This window comes from Amblyomma maculatum, chromosome 7 (assembly GCF_055883805.1).
Source record: "Amblyomma maculatum isolate TAMU_Amacu chromosome 7, ASM5588380v1, whole genome shotgun sequence".
NCBI lineage: Eukaryota > Metazoa > Arthropoda > Arachnida > Ixodida > Ixodidae > Amblyomma > Amblyomma maculatum.
Genome location: NC_139350.1, coordinates 97,750,022 through 97,758,510, shown reverse-complemented (window position 1 = coordinate 97,758,510; position 8,489 = coordinate 97,750,022).

Here is an 8,489-nt window from a genome sequence, read left to right as displayed (position 1 = left end):
GTATTTATCGGTGAGAAAATTTAAATCGGAAGCCTTCCCATGAGTCAATTCATGATGACCTTGCTGAAAAGGACGTGTCACTGCCACATTAGAGTGGCTCAGACGCAATATATCTTGCAGTAACCTGCACCAAAACTTCTGTGTGGAAGCATGCATTTTACTTGCAAAATTGGCCGGTGATGGCAGCATCTTTGTTCTGTTTCTTGGTCTTTCCATCCTTTTAAAACATCTGCTTTCATTTTAAGTGGTCTCTTTAATGGCTTGTGGGGTTTAACGCCCCAAAGCGACTCGTGTGGTCTCTTTAAGATTAGAACACTGTATTTTAGGGATACATGAAAGCTGCTTCCCATCCTTAGTGTCCCTTCAAAGGAATCTGACAATAAAACACAATCCACAATAAGTATTTCAATATGTATTGCCATTTCCCCACATTTGCCTGCGTGTTCTTGGAGCTTGTTTTACTTCACCAAAGGAGCTTTGTTTAACAAAATAAATAGTGTAAATTTCACTGGATGACCATATTAATTAACAACTCCCTCTTGTGTAAACTCACTGAACATCTCAAATGTGTTTAGTCAGCACTTCATTACTTCTGGGCTGCCATGAATGGCAGCTATGGGATGTGGTTTTTATGATTGGCAACCACCTTGGCAGGAATGTTGCTTTGTGAGCTGTGTTGATTGGTGTCTGCTCAAGACTTTAACATCACTTAAGTATATGCACAGTCAGCAGTAGGACGGTGTACATCGGACCTGTGTTGGCAGTCACTTTTTCAGAATTCTAGCGTTGGAACCAAGGACCATATAGCATTACCTTGGCCTGCATGATGATAACACAACAAAAACAGGACATAACTCCGCCTAACTGACAGGATTAAAATCTCCATGCAGGCCTTGTGTTCAACGCATCACTAAAGGCAACAAGCACTGTTTGCCATGTCAGGCACGGCAATGGTTCTAGCAAAACTACTTTCTGTGTGTAGTGTAATATTTCAAACAGTGCAAATTTACACAGTTTTGTTACTCTTGCAAGGATTTATGTCCATGTACCTAAAAGCGGTGGCGTAGTGGTAGAACATCCACCTCGCATGCTATAGGACCGGGGTTTAAATTCCGGTGCCGTGCAATTCTCCACCAGATTAAAAAAAAAAAAAATCCGCGTGTCGATGGAATTGCATTACAGTTTTGGGGTGCGACCTGATGCCGGTGACACCTCCGGCAACGCACTCCCTCACCAGAACAGGAGTTGGCCACCCTGGTGCAGTAATTGGCCGCAACATCTCATGATAAGTTCCATAAAACACCGGCCCTCAGTCACCAGTGGCTGCGGAACAACTGAGCATGGCGGCAGTCAGACCTGTGACGCAACAGGGTGTGCTAAAAACTTCTGGCTCCGCTGGACAAGCCACCATTGGAAACTGACCCTGGCAATGTTTAACGTTAGAACCCTAGCTAGTGAAGCTAATATAGCAGTGCAGTTAGAGGAACTAGAGGGTATGAAATAGGATGTCATAGGGCTTAGTGAGGTTAGGAGGCCGAATGAGGCATATACTGTACTGAAGGATAGGCATGTACTGTGTTATTGAGGCTTACCATGAGAGGCAACAACTAGGAGTAGCTTTCCTTGTCAATAAGTATATAGCAGGTAATATAGATGAATTCTGTAGTATTAATTAGAGGGCAGCAGTCATCGTAATTAGGCTTAATAAGCAGTTTAAACTGAAGTTGTACAGGCCTATGCACCTACATGTAGTTATGATGACCAGGCATTTGAAAGCTTCTACGAAGATGTAGAATCGGCAATGCGAAAAGTAAAGACGCAGTATGCTGTAGTAATGGGCGACTTCAATGCCAAGGTAGGAAAAAAGCAGGCAGGAGACCAGGCAGTAGGTGACTATGGCATTGGTTCTAGGAATAGCAAGGGGGAGTTACTAGTTGAGTTTGCAGAGTGCAATAACTTAAGAATCATGAATACCTTCTTCAGCAAACGCAAGAACCGGAAATGGACATGGAAAAGTCCTAACGGAGAGACTAAAAATGAAATTGACTTCATAATGTGTTCAACCCCCGCCATTGTGCAAGATGTAGAGGTACCTAATCGTGAAAGTGCGATGCAGTGACCGCAGGATGGTGAGGTCCCAAATTAGCTTAAATCTAAAGAATGAACACAACAGATTAGTAGGAAAGAAACCCATGAACGAATTAGAAGTGAGGGGGAGGGAAGAAGAATTCAGGATCTCGCTACAGAATAGATATTCAGCTCTAACCGAGGATGGCGACATTACTCTAGAAGCAATGAACAATAATTTAAGAGATATCATTACTGAGTGTGCGGTAGAAGTAGGCGGTAGGATAGTTAGAGAGGATACCGGTAAGCTGTCTAAGGAGACAAAAGATTTGATTAAGAAACGCCAGAGTATGAAAGCTTCCAATCCAACAGACCATATCGAATTGGCCGAGATATCAAACCTAATCAATAAGCGCAAGGTGGCCAATATAAGAAAGTAAGATGTAGAGGTACCTAATGAAGAGGTACCATAACAAAGAGAAAATTGAGCATGCTGTAAAGAACGGGGGAAGCCTTAAAGCGGTAAAGAAGAAATTGGGCATAGGCATTGGGATAAGGACAAGGCGGGCAACGTCATCACGAATATAGACAAGATAGTCAAAGTAGCCAAGGAGTTCTATACAGATCTCTACAGCAGCCAAAGTAGAAAGGACCGTAATTAGATTGGCGGTAAGGAAAAACAGTCAGACGTTCCACCAGTGATGAAGGACGAGGTCAAGAAAGCATTAGAAACTATGAAAAGGGGGAAATCAGCTGGAAAGGATCAGATAACTACAGATTTGTTAAAGGACGGGGGGGATATCGTGTTAAAAAAACTGGCCACCCTGTATACGCAGTGCCTGGTGTCATCGACGGTACCGGAACTATGAAAGAATGCCAACATTGTCCTCCTTCATAAGAAATGGGACTCTAAGGACCTTAAAAATTACAGACCAATCAGCCTACTGTCTGTTACGTATAAGGTATTTACTAAGATAATCGCTAATAGAATCAGGACAACCTTAGACTGCAATCAAGCAAAGGATCAAGCAGGTTTTCGGAAACGGTACTCTACTATCGATCATATCCATACCATCAATCAGGTGATAGAAAAATGCTCGGAATATAACCAGCCCATAAACATAGCATACATTGATTACGAAAAAGCATTTGACTCAGTTGAAACATTGGCGGTGATGCAGGCATTGCGAAATCAAGGGGTAGACGAGCCGTACGTGAAAGTGCTGGAAGATATATATAGTGGCTGCACAGCAACCATAGTTCTGCATAAAGAAAGTAACAAAATTCCCATAAAGAAAGGTGTTAGGCAAGGAGACACAATCTCCCCAGTACTATTCACAGCTTGCTTAGAGGAAGTATTCAGAGACTTGGAATGGGAGCAGTTAGGGATAAGGGTAGATGAAGAATACCTCAGTAATCTGCGATTTGCTGATGACATTGCCTTGCAAAGCAACTCGGGGGTTGAACTGCAAATAATGATTCATGACCTAGACAGGAAAAGTAGAAAGGTAGGCTTGAAAATCAATATGCAGAAGACTAAGGTAATGTTCAACAGCCTCGGGAAGAAACAGCAGTTTACATTAGGTAGCGAAATACTGGAAGTAGTAGGCGAATATGTCTACTTAGGACAGGTAGTAACCGCAGATCCGGACCACGAAAAGGAAATAACAAGAAGAATACGATTGGGATGGAGTGCATTTAGCAAGCACTCGGAGATTATGACTAGCAGCTTACCGGTATCGCTGAAGAGGAAAGTATACAACAGTTGCATCTTACCTGTACTCACCTATGGGGCTGAAACATGGAGGCTAACCAAGAGTGTTCTACTTAAGTTGAGGACAACCCAGAGGGCTATGGAACGAAAAATGGTTGGGGTAACATTAAGAGATAGGAAGCGTGCAGAGTGGGTCAGAGAAATAACTCAAGTTACCGACATTCTAGTGGAAATTAAGAAGAAGAAATGGGCATGGGCAGGACATGTAGGGCGTAGAGAGGATAACCGATGGTCGCTTAGGATAACAAACTGGATTCCAAGGGAAGGAAAGCGTAGCAGGGGGCGGCAGAAAGTTAGGTGGGTGGATGAGGTTAAGAAGTTCGCAAGGGTCAAGTGGATGCAGCTAGCACAGAACCGGGTTAAGTGGAGAAATATGGGAGAGGCCTTCTTGGAAATCAAACTAGCACACTTCAAAACAAAGACACAGGAATAGAACGACAACACAGCACTGACTTCAACTGGTTTTTATTAGAGAGTGGCACAATATATATGTACAAAAAGTGGGCGTGAAAGAATTGATAACTGCGGAGTTTGCACGTGGCGTAAAACACCGAACGCAAAGTTAAAAGGCGCACGATAACAATATAGGTCAAAGCATGCCAGAACGGCAGGGCTATAAAAAATATAAACACGCGAAAAACGGGGAGGCATGTAGGTAAAAACAGTTAAAGATGGCACGATCCGAAGATACATAAACAAAAATCGAAAAAAAGCCAAAAGGGGCATTAAGAGCGATAAAAGCCAAAGGGGGCATTAAAGGCCAAAAGGGGCATTAAAGGAGCCCCGAAACGATCTTTAAGCACATTGTTTTGCCTCTTGGTTACGTAGATTGAGTTATAATGAAACTATCAACGGTGGTTGTTTTGTGTATTATCCAGTATTTAATATTTTAATTTGTTCTTGAAATCGAGTTCGGACCACTGATGGTGCCGGCACACAGCGGCCATTTTTTGGCAGCGGATATGACGACATTGGGTTCGATTTTATGATTGGACGAACAATAAATTCACGGCTAAATGGACTCATGATTAATGATACGCTCTGTAATGTTCTTGCGTTTTCTAATATACTTACAAAACCGACATATTTATTTTAGATTAAAGCACTTCAAATAAAATGTTACAAAAAATACCGCTAGAGGCTCTTGTCTATTTTCCCGAATCCAAGAATTTTGCGCCCCTCTAGTAGAAATAGCTGCTCATGTAGCTCCTGTTTGCCCTGTGTTTGCCTCATGGTTTGCCGTTTGTTTATTCCTCGTGGTTTGTTTATGTTTGTTGTAGGTGGTCCTTCGTATCCAAGTAGGCTGTCCTGCCTAGACCGATCGGTTTTCGCTGGTGAAGCCTGGTTATATTTCGTGCTGTCATGAAGAAATTCTGCGCAGCTGCTCGAGCAGCGAAGGCATTGAAGGAGTGTCGTACCACAGATTTCCTTCCCATAATGAACGAAAAAGAATGTGGTTAGAAGCTCTGGGCATTGAGAAAGAACCGAATCGGCGTGTGTGCTTAGCGCACTTCACTCCAGACGCCTTCGAGTGTTCATCGGTAGCTTATGCATCCGTAGGCTACAAGCAACGGCGGCTACGCAGCAACGCGGTGCCAACGATGCCAGGCGCTCTGCGAAAAACAGTCGAAGACGGAAGTATCGTGACGGACTGAGCAGTGAAAGTTGTGCCAATGACCACGTTTTTGGTCAGCGAGTCTGTCGAAGTTCATACACGATCAAGGATTCAATGTTTAGCTGCTGTTAGTCATCGTTACGAGTAACGACCTTGGCAGCCGCTCACTGTTCTCTCGACTGTCAACAGATCGGGCCGCGTGAGCGCGTAAGCACACTTGAGAGCTCGAGCGGTGCTATGAGGAGGAATGGCAACGAAATTTTAAGGTCGGGCGCTGCGTACAACCTCTCGAATTATATAATATTGGTCAACTGTCGATCGCGTGGCTTGTCTAAGAGTTTACGCAAGCTTGTCGATTTTTTTTTGTTTGTTTGTTTTTCAGAGCATGGCTTGGTGGAGCTCCGACCATATATCGAAAAAAAGGGGGGGGGGGACGGAGTACATCCCTAGCACGCGCGTTCCCCTGTCCCTTGCCACAAGGTCTGTTGATGCAACAAAGCAGATGAAACGCGTTTTGACCCCCCCCCCCCCTGCTTTTTTTTTTCGATAATGCGGTCGGAGCTCCGGCAAGCCATGCTCTGAAAAAAAAAAAAAAAAGAAACGACAAGCTTGCCATGCGATCGACAGTTGACCAATATTATATTATAATTCGAGAGGTTGTACGCAGCGCTCGACCTTAAAATTTCGTTGCCATTCCTCAGGTGTTATGACATGATACATGAAGAATGACCTTGCTCACTGACTGCTACAAAGTGTTTATGCACTCTTCTACTGTGTTTTCCTGACATTTGCCATAACAGCATATGCTACAGAAAATTTGACTGCGGGTTCAAAGAGCATGCAGCCATCGAGCTTGCTGAAATGCTTTCACATTGCCTTAGATGCAAAATGTCTTAGACAAAGTTTTGTACCAAGAATCATTGCTGCATGTTGTGTGGTTTCATCCATGACTTCAAAACTTGCAAAATGGACTTTATGCCAGCTGTGGTGATCATCCAGCTGGTTTCGATAGCTGCTCCTACTGGCTGCCACTACACCATTGAAAGTTCCTTGTTGCCAGTCCCAAATCTAACCGTGCCGTGTCGACCATGTGCATGACCTGTGTGCTGAAGATGGATGTTTTTCTGCATCTGCAAAGTGTGTCCATGTTTTTGACCAACTGCATTTGATCCAGTCTCCACTGTCCCCTAAGTTCAAACAAGTTCAAACGGCTGTAGCAAAAATGTTCGTGTTCTTGAGGGACCAGGCGTCTGCAAGACGTCATAAGTGGCATGCAAACAATCTGCTGTAGTCCAGTGTGTCCCAGTCAGCATCTTTTTTCGACGTGAGGGATTATGATGTGCAAATTACGGAGCTCAGAAATAAAGATCTGTCCTTCCTTCCTTTATATTTTGTTCGAAGCCCTGTGTTTATATGTCCAGCGATATTACCTGGAACCTTCACCAACTCCCTACAGCTGTGCTTTTCTTGTAGTTAATGTTTAGCACTTAGAAAGCAATGCTTGTTGTGTTGTATATGACCTTGTTGAACTTTGCAGAACTCAAAACCAGCGAAATGTGCCAGTTGTAATGCAGTGCAGCAGCGCTGGGACAAACCTGAACTGAAAATATTCTTGAACAAAACCTGTGGTCCAGATTGTGGCCCTCTCTGAAACTGGCTTGCTAAAAGGAAGATCTCTGTCTAGATATATGTCCGAGAAAAACTGCCACGTAAACTGTTTTTCTGATATAAGTCTCACTGCTATACATACTCCAGGAAATTCCGCATGTGTCTTTTGATAATGTCACCAGTCTTTGGTTGGACGTCATTAAAGTAGCAGCTGTGAGGATACAACTCTGTTCACAAGCTCTTTCTGTTGTTTCTTTGTTTCCACAGAAAATTTTAACTGTAGCTTTGAAACTGGTGCCCATCTCCTCAGATCACATGTTGATTTAAATTTCTATCCGTCTCTCAGGGTGACAAGAACACAGATTCCTATTTGTGAAACCTTCTAGACATTGTTGACAGTGATAGAAGCCACACTTTTTATTATCCTTCAGCCTCTGCTGTAGACCTGCCCCTGCATTCATCCAACATCCAAGTGAAGTGGTCACTGGCACCTTGCTGCATTTGCAGTGACCATTGCTTGAATTTAGTGCTGCCTATCATCTATGTGGCTCCAAAAGTGCGATCCGGGTTAGTATACTTGGCAGCAAGGAGTAGGTGTCGAATCTTGCACATCAATAATATGAACCTCTTTTTCTTTTTTGGTATGCTCTCGACATTGGAAGCTCAACATGATCTGCTTCATACCTTACTGCCTTCATACCTTGCTGCAATACTCCATGCGTCAACATAGCTGCAGGTCAAAGTTATGCAATGCCAGAACTTTTGCCTCACTATCAGAATATAGGTATTGTTGTGGCTGAGCCTTGGAACAGACACCTATATGTGTATCCGAAGTGCCATTGGCACAAGAGCCTTTCCAAAATGCATCACTGAAAGTAGCCTGGCCAGTTGGTGCACGTCTCTCTGTGGAGCAGCTGCAGTATTTCTTGCCTGCAAGCAATATATTTATTCAGTTGCTAGCGAGTTCTGTGTTAGTGTCTTCATGACTCTGTTCCGTCACCCTGTGCACTGTTTTGCTAAGGAGAATTTAAAAAATGGCCATTAACATGACCACAGGGGAAGCATTTGCTTTTCTTGGTTCTTCCCGGTGTTGCAATATGGTGTTGTAGTTTGGCCTCATGGTTCTGGAAAGTATAGGACCAAAAATGAAGAGCCCTGAAAAAAAGTGTTTCAAAAGTTGTATATCTGTGTTGCTCTTTTCTGTCTTTGCCTGGCATATACTAATTGCTTTTCGGCTTAACCACATGCTGTAATCCGTGCTGCAAGCTGTGCACTGTATAAACAAATGAAGCTTGAAAAAACCAAAAATGGTTTATTTTTTTTTTACCCCTCACAGTTGGGAAATTTAACCCTGTGTAGCGTTCCGATGGAAACATCTTCCTAATCATGGTCACCGCACTTGAAGGGATCACTCTTTGTTCTCCA